Raw genomic sequence first — 17,447 nt, 5'->3', positions numbered from 1 at the left:
CTCTGATACATTTGAAGCAGAGGTAAAACGAGAGAGTGGTTTTGCCTTGGATTGTGATGGCAACAAAAATAAATAGTTTTTTTTAGAAGTCTTTTATTAGGCTTTTCCTTTCTCTAGTAATTTTCATGCTGATTTTCTCTAAAAGTGTAGGAATGAAGCATTCAGCCTTCATAAGTAGTAGGTCTCCTTCCCACATGATTCTTGCAATGAATTAATCCCAAGATGCTGCTTTTTAGCACGTGGTTCTTGGCATCTGTCAGAGGCACCTCACAGCTTCCTCCAGCACTGCCCAGGGGTCACACAGGGTTGGGTGCCCCAGGAGCTTCAGGCCGGGTTTGTGCCCAGGGGCAAAGAGTTGGCAAAAAGTCACTGATGGGGCTCTGCTGGGCTTGGTTTTAGGGCCAGTGAGCTGCAGTGTCTTCATAAACAACTTGGATCAGGACTCAAAGGGATACTGAGAAATTCTGCTGACAACACGAAACTGGGAAGAGCTGTTGACTCCCTTGGAGGCAGGGAGATCTTGATAAATGTGGGGGCTGGGCAATCACCAACCATGTGGAGTTTAACAAGGGCAAGTGCTGAATTCTGCACCTGGAGAGTTGCAGGACCTGGTAACCCTGGATGTGCAGGCAGACTGGGGAGTGAGACTCTGGAAAGCAGTGCTGTGGAAAGGCACCTGGGGTCCTTGCGATGGCAAATTGGATCTGAGTCAGTGTGCCCTGGAGCCAGGAGGGACATCCATGGCAAGTTGGATCTCAGTCAGTGTGCCCCGGAGCCAGGAGGGACATCCATGGCAAGTGGATCTGAGTCAGTGTGCCCTGGAGCCAGGAGGGACATCCATGGCAAGCTGGATCTGAGTCAGTGTGCCCTGGAGCCAGGAGGGACATCCATGGCAAGCTGGATCTCAGTCAGTGTGCCCTGGAACAGGAGGGACATCCATGGCAAGTTGGATCTGAGTCAGTGTGCCCTGGAACAGGAGGGACATCCATGGCAAGCTGGATCTCAGTCAGTGTGCCCTGGAACAGGAGGGACATCCATGGCAAGCTGGATCTCAGTCAGTGTGCCCTGGAACAGGAGGGACATCCATGGCAAGTTGGATCTGAGTCAGTGTGCCCTGGAGCCAGGAGGGACATCCATGGCAAGCTGGATCTGAGTCAGTGTGCCCCGGAGCCAGGAGGGACATCCATGGCAAGCTGGATCTGAGTCAGTGTGCCCTGGAGCCAGGAGGGACATCCATGGCAAGCTGGATCTGAGTCAGTGTGCCCTGGAACAGGAGGGACATCCATGGCAAGCTGGATCTCAGTCAGTGTGCCCTGGAACAGGAGGGACATCCATGGCAAGCTGGATCTGAGTCAGTGTGCCCTGGAACAGGAGGGACATCCATGGCAAGCTGGATCTGAGTCAGTGTGCCCCGGAGCCAGGAGGGACATCCATGGCAAGCTGGATCTCAGTCAGTGTGCCCCGGAGCCAGGAGGGACATCCCTGTCCTGGGGGCACCCGGCATGGATGGCATCACAGGCTGGGTGAGGGAGGGATTGCCCGGCTCTGCTCTGGGCTGGGGCAGCCTCGCCGCCAGTGCTGGGGTCAGTTTTGGGTGTCACAAAATGAGAAGGATATAAAGTTGCTGGAGCTGTCCAAAGGAGGGACACGAGGGTGGTGAGGGATCTCGAGGGGCCACTCGAGGAGCGGCTGAGGGCACTTGGTTTGTTCAACATGAACGAGCCTGAGGTCAGAGCTCGGCGGGGGCCGCAGCTCCTCCCGAGGGACAGCGGAGCGACAGCTCCGATCTCTGTGAGCAGGGACAGGACCCAGGGAAGGGCTGGAGCTGTGTGAGGGCAGGGTCAGGCTGGAGATCAGGGAAAGGGTGCTGGGCACTGCCCAGGCTCCCCGGGGAACGGGCACGGCCCCGAGGCTGCCAGAGCTCCAGGAGAGTTCGGACAACGCTCCCAGTGATGCACAGGGTGAGATTTGGGGCTGTCTGTGCAGGGCAGGGGTGGATGATCCCTGCGGGCCCCAGGACGCTCCTGGGCTCCGTGGCGGTGCCGCGGTTCCCGCTCGGGCCCTCACGGCGCGGCCGTGCCGCGGGCGGCAGCGCCCCCTGGCGGTTGGGCCGTGCCCGGCGCGTCCCTCACGGCCCGCGGTCAGGGCTCGTCAGGCCCAGGCTCCCGGCTCAGCCAGGGCTCTGCCGAGAAGCGCAAAGGTGGGCAGTGCTCTCATTTCGCAGCCTACTCGGAACAAATCAGTATCGTTAAGGGAAGTAGAGAGGCACTGATTTGTCAATAGGATTATCAGATTGTGAAGGAGGCATTTGCTTCTTCAATTCACAGTGTTTTTTCCATGAGCTGCTGTAGTTAGTCCTGTTTGCTGGGAAGAGTGACATTTCCATCTGGAACATGTCCAGCTTCAAAATGCATGGATGGAAATCCATGCATGGATTTTATTGCTTTTTATATTCAAGACCCTTCTGTTATCAAAGTGTCCTTTCCCCTTGAGGTTCTTAGATGAAACAAGCATGTGGTTATTTGTAACAGACTTCAAGTCTGGCAATTTCTTTGCCGTTAGATTTAAATTATGCAGATCCTGGGGCAAAGACTACTTGGTTTTGGTTATTTTCTGATTGCAGACCATGCAAGGAAACTTTTCAGCCAAGTGTTACCCAACTGTACACTAGGTGTTCAGATACTGCTAAACACATGGAATTACTTGTAGAGACAGATGAATAAGAAACTGTCCTTGCTAGAGCAAGTGCTGTTTAATTTCAATTACTAAAAGAAAGCCTGAGTTACTATTCCCATAAATATCATCCTGACTTGAGAATTAAAATATTTTAAAATGTATTTGGGTAAAGGGAGGAGGTGAATGTTACCATTTTCCTTCCAGATCTGACCTACCCTTCCTCTGTTTTTCAGTCTTCCAAATGGTTCTCTGGTAACCTATTAACCTTTCAGATATCAGGAGAGCACAATATTCTTTTTCCTTTCCGGTGTTTGACTGTTTCCTATGTGGTTTACAATTCCAGTTTTATGCTTTATGAACAGCAAAACTAAGAGTGTTTCTTACTCTGCAGAGGATTGTTCAGATTTCATAGAATTAAAGATTAAAATTATCGAATGGTTTGGGTTGGAAGGGACCTTAAAGCTCATTCAGTCCCACCCCCTGCCAAGAGACACCTTCACTGTCCCAGGTTGCTCCAAGCCCTGTCCAGCCTGGCTTTGGACACTTCCAGGGATCCAGGGGCAGCCACAGCTGCTCTGGGCACCTGTGCCAGGGCCTGCCCACCCTCACAGGGAAGGATTTATCCCAGTATCCCACCTAACCCTGCCCTGTGCCAGTTTAAAGACATTCCCCCTTGTCCTATGTGCTTCCTGTTTCTCAGCTGCTTCTGTGCATGATAAACTCAAATTCCTTGTTCAGGGTCCAAAATAAGCCTTCAGAGTAACATCAGCCAGGGAGTGAGGAGGAGCTTCCTTAATAAAAATAATCTTATTCCTTGACTTAAATATTCAATTTACGTGGAACTACAACTGATTTTAAATTCCAAGCAAACAGCCCCAAACCCATACTGGACTCCCATTCTTCCAGGGACAATGAAACTTGCATCATACCTTTGGCATTTGTGTTGCTGTTTCCATTTCCACTGAGTAATTGCCGGAATTCTGGGCCTGGCAACTCTGTCTCTGTCTCCGAATGCAGCTCAGGAATTGCTCCCTGGAATACAAAGGAGGTCAGAAGGGACTGTATTTCTCCAAGTGTCTGGGCAAATCCTCTGCTCCTTTGTTTCCTTCCATACTTTTAATTTTTATATATATATATATATATTTACTTGCTTTGCATCAGGCACTTGCATGCTGGGTCAGTCTGCAAAGCTCACACGGGGCTTGTTGAGAGCTGCTTGGATGCCCTGGCAAATGCACTGGCCTTGTTTTCTTTTTTCAGGAGTGTTCAGAATATGCTGTGCTTCAAATCCCAGCCTGTCTCTGAAAGCTGCTTCTCAGAAAATGCATTGCAAGGGTGTAAAACCCCAGAATCCTGTCATTCCTACAGCAAGCATTATCTGGATATTATTTCTAGTATCACCCCTTATAGGCCAAGGTGGGAAGGAAGATAGAGGAACACCAAATTTCCTTTTCTGTTGTGTTCCAACAAGCCTTTCCCAGTCCCAGCTTGGCATTTTGAGTCCCCTCCCAGCTCTCCACTAAATAAATGAGAGGGGTTCATCCAATTACCAGTTTTATTCTCTCTCTGCAGATTCCTTCTCCTCTTGGGCCTGGTTTCTCTCTACTCAGGTAGATGTGAGCTGCACAATCCCACTTGGATTCAGCAACTCTTCCTGCTGAGTCCCTCTGCAAGGTGCAGGTGAGTGGTGCCTGACACTTCCCCAGATGATCATTGTGTGTGTGATTTTGGTGGGCAGGAACACAGGATGACCTGTTTGCAGGCTCTTGCAACAGGCACAGCCTGCACAGCCTCTAAGATGTGGGTGTTCCAAAGGAACATCCCCACTAAATCTTCCCTTGCCAAGGGAAGGACGCTTCCATATCATAGTTCAGCATCTCTACCCCACTCAGGTGAGACCCCACCTGCAGAGCTGCCTCCAGCCCTGGGGGCCCAGCACAGGAGGGACCTGAAGCTGCTGGAGCCAGTCCAGAGGAGGCACTGGGATGATCAGAGGGCTGGAGCAGCTCTGCTGGGAGGAAAGGCTGAGATTTGGGATTGTTCAGCCTGGGGAAGAGAAGCTTTGGGGTGACCATTTTGTGGCCTTCCAGGAGCTGAAGGGCTGGACAAGAAAGATGGAGAGAGACAAGGTCCTGGAGTGACAGGACAAGAGGAATGGCTTCCCACTGCCAGAGGGCAGGGATGGGTGGGATATTGGGTAGGAATTGTTCCCTGTGAGGGTGGGCAGGCCCTGGCACAGGGTGCCCAGAGCAGCTGTGGCTGCCCCTGGATCCCTGGCAGTGCCCAAGGCCAGGTAGGACAGGGCTTGGAGCAACCTGGAATACTGGAAGGTGTTCCTGCCCATGGCATGGGGTTGAATGAGAGGGATATTAAGGTCCTTTCCTGCCCAAACCAGTCTGGGATTCTGTGATGTGGTAAGAGCTGGAGTTGCTGTCCATGGGAAGAGCCCCTTTCACACATTTTTGCTATAGCAATATCCCATTCTCAGCAGTGGAGTTTCCTTGACCAAAACACAGAACTGCTAGAGAGGAACTTTTGTCCCTGGTTAATGTTGCCTCTGGACATGAAGTAGACTTTGAAAAAGCAAGCTTAGTTGTTTTTGCTCCCCATTAATCAGTAGCACATTCTGGGCAGTTGATGTTGATTTATCCATGAACCATCTCTGACAAAATGTAATGAATGCTCATGAAATGTTTTAATTTGGCATCATTTCCCTGGAAGGATTAGAAAACTAAGAAGATGCTTTGTTTCCCAGGAAACCTGGCCTGGAAGATAATAACATGATCTGTCAAACTGTGAAAAACACTAAGGAAAACCAGGTTATCAGAACTGTTGCTCAAGTTTAGCAGAAGGAATTCTGTTACGTGTGAAAACTGAGGTCTTTTTGAGCTAATCTGGCTGTTTGGGTCAGCATGGAAAATGAGGTATGGAACTGATTCCATGGTGAGTCACAGGGGGTCTGGGACAGCTGGACAGGGATTAATTCATTTTGCCCAGTCCAAAGAGTCTCTGCTGTGGATTACAGTGGGAGCAGTTCCCAGGAGAAGGAGGTCCCTGCTTGCACGTGGATATTTCTCCTGTATTTACAGCCTTCTCAGTGAGAAGGACTGACACTTTTATCCTCATTCTTACAGACCAAACACCTTGAGACACTGCCTGCTCTCATTGCCCAGTGACAGAGAAAAGGCTTTTTTTCCCAGAACTTTTGTGTGTTCATTGCCTCTGGACCCAGGAGGCTTCCACAGGTCCAGGGGACATGTAACACAACCAGTGTGGAGTGGAGATTTTCTGCTGAGATTGGGCCACTGGAGTGATCCCAGAACTATAAGTTCTTGAGTCTGGTCCTAGCTCAGCCCTGTGGTTTGCTCCCATATAATCTGTTGTTCTCTTTAGGGAATTAAAATCTAATACATATAAAAGGGTCTAAGAGTGACTTATTTCATAGTGCTCTGGGACTGTTTATTACAGAAAGCCTATTAAAAAGCCCTGCTAATCTCTGAGCTGTATTCCATCATCTTTTCCAACCTTAATGATTCTAGGAGCTAGAGGAGGATGTGCAGCTTTGCCCTTAGCCTGGAAAGTAGCAACAGCAGAAACCCAGGGAGCTGTACAGAGCTCCAAACACTGCCAGCCATTCCAGGAATACCCCTGGGGCTATCCCCTGGGGGCACGTGGAATTTCATGCAGTCAGCAGGAGGTCCCAAAGGCCCTGACTCACAATCTGCATCACAGGAGGGAACAAGCTGTTGCTGCTGTCTTCACTTGAAAATTGTTTGAGCCAAGTAGGAAAAGGAAACTACTCCAAAGGGCAGTGGAAAAAAAGAAAGTTACTCAAATTCAAAGCTTATGCCTCAGGATCAAGGAAGTTTACTAGACAGGTTTTAAACTGCACATTTCTGTGGTACTTCAAAAATGCATCACGGCTGGAATGTGAAATCAGAGAAGTGAGTGGTGAAACGTGCCACGTCCTCTCTGCTCTCACTTGACTGCCATCGGGGACTGGGCTGATTTGCAACACCATGAGAAATACCAGTTCCACCAGTGAGGTCTGGGAGCCGGGTCAGCTCCCGGCGAGGGAGGGATGCGTTGCTGGGTGTGCTCCCTCCTCCCTGGCTGCAGGTCAGAGCTGTGGCCAGCTGGCAGGAGATGAAGATTTCACTGACAGCAGGGGCTGAGTGGCACTTGCAGGATTTGCATCTCCTTGTGGTGGTGGAGGGGGTAGCCAGCAGACAGCAGAAATCCTTAAAGAGAAGTGTCTTCCACGAAACTGCTTTGAGCTGGGAACTGATGGAAGTTTAGGCATTTTTTCAAGTTTCAGTATAAGGACAGCAACAGCAGATGATGTATGAACTGTAGCAGGTGCTCAGTATCACAGAGAAATTCTCCCTGAAAACCAAGGCAAAGGGAAATCTGAACACGTTTGTGGCCTTTAAGGAGGTAACTTTGTTTGTTGGTTAAACAAAAGAAAATAAGGGAACTGAAAAGGCCTAGAAAGCCCATTTATTTTCCTATTTCTCTGAATATTGATGGCTTTCCATCAGGAAAGGCAGCTTTTACAACAAACAGACAAATAACACTATGGAGTCTAAAAGCTTTGTCATAATTAACATTTGGTTATTGTTGTATCTGGGGCACCACCATGCTGCCTACTCTGCCCTTGCTATGAAATGTGATTTTCTCTTGGCACTGAAAAACTGCCTGTGTTGTATCAGAAGAATATTTGGACACAGCATTCAGTTATCTGAGGGAAGTTTTGGTTTCTGTTCAAAGAAATCATCACTCCAACATGTTTACGATAAATGGTTTTGTTAATTTTTTGGGAAGATTTCTCTGCTATTTAATCTGTCCTGCAGGCCACAGGATGGCAGAGGCTCCACTCGAGTTAAACTGGCGGCAGCAGTGCCTTTCTCCTGCTCCTCCTCCTCACTGCAGGACTGAGGAGTCAATTTCTTTGCTTGGCTGCACCTTGAATTCAATGGTTTTAACTCAGCTCCTTCACATGCACCATCAGTGTTGGGGGAACTTTGGGGTCCAGAGCCTCAGCACTGATTAAGTGTAAAATTATCCCTGCAGGCTGAGCTGCTGAGGGCAGAATCCCAGTCAATGGCTGAGAAGTCCAAAGAGCTTTTCTGAATTCTACCCCAAGTTACTCCTTTGCAAGGACAAAACAGAAGGGAAAGGTCCAAAAAGAGCTTTATTGTGTGACTGGTTTCTTCTCAAATAAACAAAAATGCTGCTGAGCTTTCCATTTTCCATGGAAATTTGCTAGAAAGCAGGGGAACTGAGGAGAGGAGGAACTTTAAAAAATGATGTATCCAAAGCTATTCTTGTGCTATTTATACAAAGCCTTTGCATCTGAAGCTGCATGTTAGAGAGGTACAAAATGTCCTTCCAGAGCAAATGTACTCAGACTAATTCAGACATATTTGGCAACTCATAAAGGTGTTTAACTGTTCATGGATCTGGGTAGAAAAGTCAAGTACTTTTGACTTTAAGACTGAAATCAGATGCTAATAGTGACTGATGTTTATCTCAAGAACCTGCCACTAAGACCAAAATGTCTATTTTTATGCTAAGTCAAATCAACCCATGTCTAAAATCACTATTTATTGCATGTTAACTACAGAAAACTTCACTTAGTTTTATAAACCTTCTCCCCTCCCTCAGTTCCTATTAAACCCTGTAAGAAACAGTCATAAGGACTGTTAAAATATTTGCAGTGTGGAAAACTATTAGCAGGTGTGGAAAGGTAAATCATGGCAGTACCAGGACGCAATTCCTATTTCACATGGATCCCTATTTCAGTCATGAAAGAATCTCATTTTCTGTCCCATTCACATGAGTGCTGCTTTTCTGCTTCTGGCTGGAACACTTGAAGGAAATATATTGATGTGATTGTGGTGTGATGCTGTTTGGGTACAAGAAGAGAAAATTTCCATCAGGGAGAGCTGATCTGAGCACAGCTGCTGCTGCTGCTTGGAAACTTGCCAGTGTTTTAAATAGACTTCTACATTTTCCCAGGTCTAAGAAGTAACAGAAAAGGCTGTTAAGAGTGGAGTAGGATTAAGTGTTTAGGGAAAATTAGAGGAAAGGTATTGGAGTTTTCATTCCTGGCTGTGAAGGGCAGAGGAGAATTGGAGAAACCCATTTCCAGTGCTCCAATCTGTGTAACCACGAGCCAAGGGACAGGACTCTTCCTTTGAAATCATCCCACAGCTCAGCCTGCCCTTATTTCCATTATTCTTACTCTAAATTTTCTTCTTCTGATCTTCTTAAAACAAACATCACTGAATTCCAACAGGCCAAACTGGGAATGTGCTCCTCCTATTCCTACCCTTACATTCCCAAGCTGTTTCCTTTAGCATTTACTGGCAGCTGCCCCTAAAGTGGACGGGCCATGGGTGCCACCAGAACATACATTTATTTCTCTGGCATTTCTTTCAAGTCAGCTCTGAGAATTTCACTACTATGCAAGATGTCTGAAACAATATCAGTCCCCAGCCTGTGCTCTTCCCATCTCCACCTTCAGTCTGGAAAAAACAAACCCATTTGGTGCCTGAGTCTGTTCGCTCACATGGTGCGCACACGACTGCAGCTAAATCAGAATTAGCTAAAACAGGAAGCTTATTTCAAAGCCTGTGCAGCCCAGCCAGGAAAGCTTCCAGAAACATGTGCTCCGAGATGATCTCAGCACGTTCATTATTCAGACTGTGAATAGCTTTAAAAGGGCCAAATTTCTTCGGGTTGAATCAGCTAGGAAAGTAATTCAAATGGAGCAGTAAGGATCGCTTGAGGAGTTCAGGAAATGTTTGTTGGAGCTACTAAAAATGCAGGAGGTGGAAAAATAAAATCGACTTTGATAAATATGTATTAAAAGTTTGGGCTTATAAGAAACTGGAAAAGTAAATAGAAGTACCACATTTTTTTTGTACAACAGTGATGATCTAAACCCTTTTATATCAAGAAAAACCACCCAGTAACAGCAACACTCCACAAGCAGATAAATTAGTCATGAAAATATCAGACATGTTGAGTAAATTTTGCTGTTTTGGGGATAAAGTGAAAGTAGCCATAACTCTAATTCAGGAATTTTATTTTAAAAAATCACAATCACTATCAATTTTGCAGTCAACCTGTTTTTCACAGTGGCTTAAGTAATGAAATTCTATGGATCTATAGAAATACTTGAAACCAAAGACAAACCCTCTCATTTCATACCAAAAACTCGGGAAAAGCACAGACTGGATGTTCTGAAACCACACTAGAGGGCACTTGAGCTGCTTCTTGTTGAGTATATAAAGGTCACAGTAGTAGGATGCTTATCCAGGAGCAGCAGTGGACTGAATTGAACATGGGAATTATCAGGATTTATCAATATTCAGTTGCTAGAATAATCAGGGATTTCCCCCAACAGCCTAATGGGGAGGAGTAGGTGTGAATTTCCAGGTCTAAATTTTGCTTGTAAGTACTGTAAGCAATTAGGAGGAAATCATGTAAAAATTGCTGATTGATTGCAATAGTGTTTTGTCTTTGTACATAGATCAACCACAGAAATGTGGGATGCTTTGGGAGTTTCAAAGAAAATCTAGTTTCAAACAGAGCAAATGTCTGCAAATGCTCTTTGCTCCCATTGTAGTAGTCTTGCTCCTGTCCTGTCCCCATTTGGAGTGTGATGCCCTAAAATGATTGATTTTGTGGGAATGGAACCAACAGCACTTGGCAGCCTTTCTGTAAAGTATCCATAATAAACATTGAAGGCTAGGAAGGTAGTGAAGACCCCACTGCTTATAACCCACTTCCAGAGGTTTGGTTAAAAAAAAAAATCAGTATGTTGATCTGGTTCCCAATGTGGAAAACACCCACAGAAGTCTGAGTGTGTTTAGCTGGAGCAAAGGAGACTCAGGGGGAATTTCTGGCTCTGCACAACTCCCAGACAGGAGGGAACAGCCGGGAGTCGGGCTCTGCTCCCAGGGAACAGGGACAGGAGGAGCGGGAACGGCCTCAGGCTGGGCCAGGGGAGGTTTAGATTGGATATTGGGGAAATTTTTTTCACTGAAAGCGTGATCAGACACTGGCACAGCTGCCCAGGGCTGTGGTGGAATCACCATCCCTGAAGTGTTCCAAAGTCATGTGGCTGTCACCTGGGGACAGGGGTTAGTGGTGAACACAGCAGTGCTGGGGGAGGGGCTGGACTTGATCATCCTAAAAGGCTTTTCCAGCTGAATGATTCCATGATTCTCTGATCTCTCAGGGATCAAGGCTTCCCTGCCTTTGGTCCTGGGCCCCACGTTTCAAGGTCCTGGAGCCCAGAGCAGCTCCTGGGCACCTTCCCTGCCTGTGCAGAGCTCAGGTGGGCTCAGGTGCTGCTGCACAGCCCCAGTGGCATCTCATTTCCTGCAGATGACCATGATGTGTTTGTAAAGCAAACTCTGCTGGAGAACTGGCTGCCTCTGAAGCAGGAGGCACTGGAGTGGCTGAGTTTCAAACAATTCTCCTTTTTCCCTGACAGGCACAACCAAACTCCAGCTCTCAGTAGCTTCACTCTGTCATCGCTGAACAAAGCTGCAATTAAATTTCTGGGCAATTTACAGACTTTCTGGTAAGTCAGGTTTCTCATGAAGGACATGGACTCTTTGTATGTACTGTGGAACACCCAGTTGTTTGTGTATCACACTCCTCCCAGTCACAGGGAATTGCTGGCCAGTTTTGTGACCTTTCTGTCTGTGTTTGCTGTTCCTCAGCCTCTCGTCTTTCCCCTTCCTGTGCCCTTGTGAGACCCCACCTGCAGCAACTCTTAAAAGAACTACAGTTAAATTGCTACCCTACCCCTTCTGCCTTTCAGTACATGTTTCCTCATGAGTATCCAGGCACAGTGGGGGTTTTCCTGCTCCCAGCAGTGAGGTAGGACGTGTTTGTTGACAGGCTGACACGTGCAGCACGTCCTTGCAGCAAGGACAAGCTGTGTGCAGAGGAAAAAGCCTTGGGAGAGCTGGACAAGCCCTCACAGGATCCAGGAGCCACCTCAGACCTCTCTTGCATTCCATTCAAATGCCAGGTGTGCTCTTGTGATGTGGCTCCAGGAGCAAGGAGGCACGGAGTGAGGCAGGAGCACCTCCATCCGTGTTTCCATGAGGAGAGGGGGAGGATGTCTCGTGGCAGATGCTGCCTTTGCTTTTTTGGAGCACTATTGGGTTGTGCTTGGAACCTGTTAATGAGATTAATGCAAAAGCTGAGTGGGATGGAGTGGATGGAGACACAGATCTGGTTTTTACTACTGACATATTGATCTAATCTTCCCATGCTTTCCATGTATATCCTGGATATTTGTGGCATAAGAGCACACCACTAGAAATACTGAGCACCCAAATCCTCCAATTTTTATCACTTTTGTAAAGCTCCTCTTTGAAGTATCTTGAAGGGAATTTTTTGCAGTTTAGTTATAATCAGAATTTAGAGCACATGGGTAATAAAAGGAGTTATTCTGCAGTAACCTCCTGAATGGTAACAGTGCTGTGTACAGGGGAACTTGTCTGTCTAAAAGAGGTACATTCTTTAAAACTGAATAAATTTTACCTCCCTAGGAGGAGATTTCTGTGCCTGAAATAAGAAGAAATTACCTTCCTTCTGCTGGGTGGAGATTTTGTAAATATATTTTGTTGTTGTTGGGTTTTAAAATTAATTTTATGTGTTTTTTTTTAAGCCAATACCATAACTTGAAGTTTTTGGTGAACTCCCTCCTTGCCAAGTGTTTTTGGCTGAAATTGAGAACAGAAATGCAAGTTTAGTGAAATTCTGAGGCTAATGATTTTGTTCTTTAGCTTAAATTAGATTGTTTCCATGACAATCCTTCAGTTAATTGCACTTAAGCCACTTAATACCACAGTTTCTTCTGGGCTTCCTGTGCTGATGCATGTGTGGCCTGACAGGAGCTTTCTTAGCAAAACAGCTGAAATTGCATCAGGGAGGACTCAGAATAAGGAAAGGAAAAGAGAAAAGAGTAAGAATAAGAGAACAATGGACAATAAGTGTAGTGTGACCCAAACTGCTGGGATGCACATGGAGCTGGAGGATGAGTTAGGCACAAAGGAAGGAATGAGAGCAAAAACTTCTCCCCTGGGTTCAAAGCTCCTGGTAAAAGCATAGGAGAGACCCTCCAGTTGCTGAGGTCAAACATGGAGGAGATGACTGGGTAGAGATTTAGGATGTCTGGAACTGTCAACTTTCCAATTAAATTACAAAACAGTGCTCTGAACATGGAGAAAGTCCATGTCATGCCATATGACTTGATTCGGACAAGAGGTAAATTTTAAAAGTTGTGCATGGGCAGAGTTGGCAACAGATCTGGACTCAGAATTTTGACCTGTTACTGTTACATAAACAATATGGAATTGTTTCTCTAAGCTGTGTGGCTGAAGAAAACAAGATGGATGGGAGTCAAGATCTGTGAGAATTTTCTGGAAGTCAGTCCTTTTCCTTGGATGTTTTTGGTAATATAACCTGCACAAGTTCTCTGTGCTTCTTAGTGCCTTGACAAGTGAAATTGGGTGATGTTGTGTTGGCCAATATTTTCTTTTACATAACCTGGACAATGTAATGGGAACTCTGTCAGGAATTTATGAATGACAACAAAGCTGTAAAATGCTGCCAGAATGGGGGAGGACAGAACTCAAATTACAAATGACAGATTAGGGAAAACCTCTAAAAGAGTAGCTACAACTTAATCACAGCATAGAAGATCATGGATTAGTGTAGAAATAAACATCATCACGGGAGCAGCATTGGCAGCAAATGGCCAGGTAAGGTCTGCAGTGAGGAATTTGGGAGATGCTGCGAGCTGAGCTGAAAATGTTGCAGAGAAGGAGACAACCCCTGGTTAATGTGGACAGGTCCCTGTTTGGGGGTGACCATGACAATCAGCACTCACAGCCCCTGTGGGGTTCTGCTCCCCATGAAAGGTGGGGACCACTAGGGGACAATCCAGACCAACTTTCAGCTCTCTGATCCCTCTTGGAGCTGTAAACATGAGATCATTCCAGGAGATCTCCTGCATATGTCCTACATATGTCTCAAGTCTTCACTGTGAACTCTGCAAATACTGCAAAGAATAATATAAAAGCACAGCCCTGATGAGATGATATCAGAATGTAGGAAAAAAGCTTAGAATGTAGGGGAAAAAATTCCAAGTGACAAAAGCTGGATGAATGTGGAAACTTGCTCCTTCATAGCTTTGTGATTGGAATCCTGCTTTCTATCTTTCTTTGGCTGTCCTGTTTGATTGCTCAGAAATGGGGGAAGTCTAAACCCATTTCCTTGATTCTTACAGTCAGAATCTGAATGTTTTTTTCCCAGCCTTCCCCTGCACTTGCAGGCCAGGTAAGTAACTTCTCACGGATGCTTGTGGTGATTCAGGCTGCCTTGCAAAATTGCTGGTGCTGTTCAAAAGCTGCTGGAAATCACAGGATTTCTGGTGCCTCTGATGTTGGCTTGTATCTGCCTTTCTTCTGTGACTTTCACAGGTCCTTGAGAATTAAGAACTTCTGCTGGAATTGAGATGGTGTGGGAGGGTCACCATTCCCAAGTCTTTTTTCTTTCCACCCACGTCTCTTGGGTGTTTCTCTGCCTGTTGGTCATGTGTCAGTCATGCCCTGTTTCAAACACTTGGGGAGACACAGATTTGTTCTGGCTCAGGATGTTTTAATGCTTTTGAGGTAAAAAAATTACATTTTTAGAGTAAAGATAGGATGATCCACCAACCTTTCCTGCTCTGATGACTGCCAGCTTCTCCTGATCCTGCAGAGGGAAGGACATGGGTAGGGTGGGTTTAGATCAGGTGTTAGGAAGGAATTGTTCCCTGGGAGGGTGGGCAGGCCCTGGCACAAGGTGCCCAGAGCAGCTGTGGCTGCCCCTGGATCCCTGGAATGTCCAAGGCCAGGCTGGACAGGGCTTGGAGCAGCCTGGGACAGTGGAAGGTGTCCCTGCTCATGGCAGGGGTGGCACTGGATAAGCTTTAAGTTCCCTTCCAACCCAAACCATTCTGTGGTTCTACAATTTCATGACCCCATCAATACAATGCTTATTATTGAACATTTAATTTTTTTTTTTTTCTGAGCAGTAACTTCAGCATCTGCTTTTGGTGGCTGCAGTGAATTCTGGGCTGAACTCAGATATCAGGGTACTCTTGGTCCTGTGTTCCTGGTGAGATGTCAACCAGTGTCAGGGTTTGCCTGCTTGGAATGACCCTGAAATTCTAAAAGTCCTTTTTCCCCTAGCCCAGCAGCCAAAGAAGAGGTCTGGAATGTGTGAAGTCGAGTTTTCAAGGTTGTTTATTTTTCCTTATCTAAAACTTTCTCTCTGTGACCCACCGAGGTCTGCCTAGTACAGAAGCCACAGCAGTCTGCGTGCCCTTTTGTTTACCTTTTATATCAAAAGTTATGTACAGTCTGTTTATAACAATGTACCAATATCTCACATCTATGTTGGACAGAGTGTGCCTATCCTAAACCAACAGAAAAGTGTCACCATCACACCAGGACATGGAGGACAAGAAGAAGGGAAAGAAGGCTAGGACATACCCAGATTCCTCCATCTTGTACCCCTGAATCACATTCTAAAAAACCCCAAAATTCTACTTTTCCACCCTGTGTCAATTCACCTATCACACTACTCAAACCCTTTTGGCTTGTAATTCCTCATACAGAGTTGGCAGCCTCTCCCACGGGCTAGAATTGAAGCCACAGGTGTTTTTGACTTCTTGCCAAGGTCCCCGAGCCCCCTGCCAGGGTCTGGAGACAGCCAGGGCAGCCAGAGGGATGTCCTGGACTCTGACAAACCAACATTTCAATGTGTATTGAGCCCTGCCTGATAAACCTGGCAAATTACAGCTTCCCTATAAACACCACTTTGCATAGCAAATACTTTTCAATCGGTATCATCTGTCTTGCAGGTTTTGTTTCTTCCAGGATAACAAACCCCTCCTCTGTTTGCAAGAGTTTTTGCTCTTTCCAAGAGTTGCAAACTATTTACTGAGGCTACAGCCTCAGTAAAAAGAACCATACGGCTGAGTTCAGATCCTCCAAGGAGGAATATGGCTGGAAGCTGCTCAGGTCTCTGCACTGAGCTGTTAAGAATGAGCTTCCAAGTTTCTAATCAAAAGCTGAAACCAGATGGAAGTAAAATGTGAGGAATAATATGAAAAATATGTTTCTGAGGAGATCAAATGGAAGAAAGAAAATGAAAATGTTCTCAACTGACTGCAGGGTTCCTTCAGAAGCAGCTTTAGAGGTGTCTCCTCGTTTGTCCTACACCTTTATTTTGTCCCTAGCTGCACCCAGGTGAAGCCTGTGGAGCTGGAGCTCCTGTCAGCACTGACTAGCTCAGGTTTTCTGTGTTACTAAATCAGATTTAGGAACCTAACTGGTTTTCTGTGCTCTCCAAATGCTCTCCCTGCAGTAAGCAGCTGAAATGACAATAACTGTAGGTGCCAGCTTTGCAGGTAAAATTCTGTTCTTGTTTCTTTTTTTGAGGCAGTTAGGATGACTTTCTCTGAAGAGCACAATTTTGAAGGACCTGAAACTTCCTGATCTGAAGATCCAACAATTCAAGAAGGAGAAGGGAAAATAAATAATTAAATCTGTCTGACAAGCAAGATGTGTCCTTATTCAGAGAACAGGAATACCATTCTTTCCTTCTTTGGGGAATACATGAACAGAAAAATGAACCCGGAGACAATAACATAAGAGTGTTGTCAAAGTATTCCAAAAAATAACTGAGACTTGTGCAGATGCCAAGTCTAACTTTGGCTGATTCTCTTTTTTAGGAATGTTGTAGAGCAATTTTCTGAATTCTATTAATATAACAAGCAAACAGACTATGGATGCTCTGGATCTACATTGTGGGAAGTAAAGGTGATTTCTTGGAGATTTTATAGAGGCCAAGAGCCTGCATGCTTTTGAAATGTGAACTTAAATGTTATTTATAACTTAAAAGATGGTTGAAAGTTTAGGGAAGGGAAAGAGGGGTCCAAGGCCTGTGGAATATGCTGGTGATGGTATAGGATGTGTTCAGGCCATAATGAGGGATGATAACAACAATAAAATCTGTTTATTCCAGCCATGGCAGGGAGGATGGAGAGGGGAGGTCTGTCCATGGCTCTGAGTTCATTCCTTTCTGTAGCACCTTGCCTCCTGCTACAGCAGCTCTGTGTGAATGTACATTGCTGTGTCCTTCTGCAAAATTAGGATGGGAGTGAACTCTGAACCTTCCACCACTGAAGTGCATTTGTCTTTCCCAGATGTGGTTTCCCAGACTCCTGGTAACACTGGGCGTCCTCAAGCTCCTTGCAGGGCTGACAGTTTGGGTGGTGAGCTCCAATACAGGAGGCTGAAATGTTTATTTGATTCCTTGCTCATTCCTAGCTCCCTCAGTGTCTTACATTTATAAAGGAAGAGGCTAAACAGAGGCACAGATACTTTTACAGTAATACCAAAATCCTGTTTAGGTGCTAAAAGCAGCTGGCTTTGACAAAGTTAAGGTTTTTGGGTTTGCTGGTGTTGGCTCAGGGGTCCTATATTTCTTATCTCTGTTTTTTTTCTGTTTTCTTTTCCTATGCTGGTAAAATGAACCAAGAGCCTTGAACTTTTCCCCCTCTTTTGGGGACCAGACTGTCCCAAAGGCACCACAAGTCCCAGGTTGAGAGCAGTGGGCTCAGCTTTCCCCTGTTACTGCTCCAAACCACCCCTCAGCTGGAGCCTGAGCCTCTGTCTGTAGTGTCA

At 46.1% G+C, this 17,447-nt stretch overlaps 1 long non-coding RNA gene across 2 annotated transcripts; it reads left to right on the top strand.

Moving 5' to 3' along the window:
* Positions 1 to 1,760: 1,760 nt before the first annotated feature.
* Positions 1,761 to 16,382, top strand: LOC128799582 (uncharacterized). Of its 2 annotated transcripts, none has more exons than XR_008434767.1 (5): positions 1,761 to 1,961; positions 4,249 to 4,356; positions 5,432 to 5,600; positions 11,186 to 11,275; positions 16,204 to 16,382. It is a non-coding gene; the product is annotated as an uncharacterized LOC128799582 (long non-coding RNA). The 2 variants fall into 2 exon arrangements; XR_008434768.1 differs by lacking the exon at positions 1,761 to 1,961 and adding an exon at positions 2,130 to 2,200 and having other exon boundaries at positions 16,204 to 16,381.
* The last annotated feature ends 1,065 nt before the right edge of the window (positions 16,383 to 17,447 follow it).

This window comes from Vidua chalybeata, chromosome 24 (assembly GCF_026979565.1).
Source record: "Vidua chalybeata isolate OUT-0048 chromosome 24, bVidCha1 merged haplotype, whole genome shotgun sequence".
In the NCBI taxonomy this organism is placed as follows: Eukaryota; Metazoa; Chordata; class Aves; order Passeriformes; family Viduidae; genus Vidua; species Vidua chalybeata.
The sequence above is the reverse complement of the archived record's forward strand: the minus strand, read 5'-3'. Positions and strand labels throughout refer to the sequence as shown.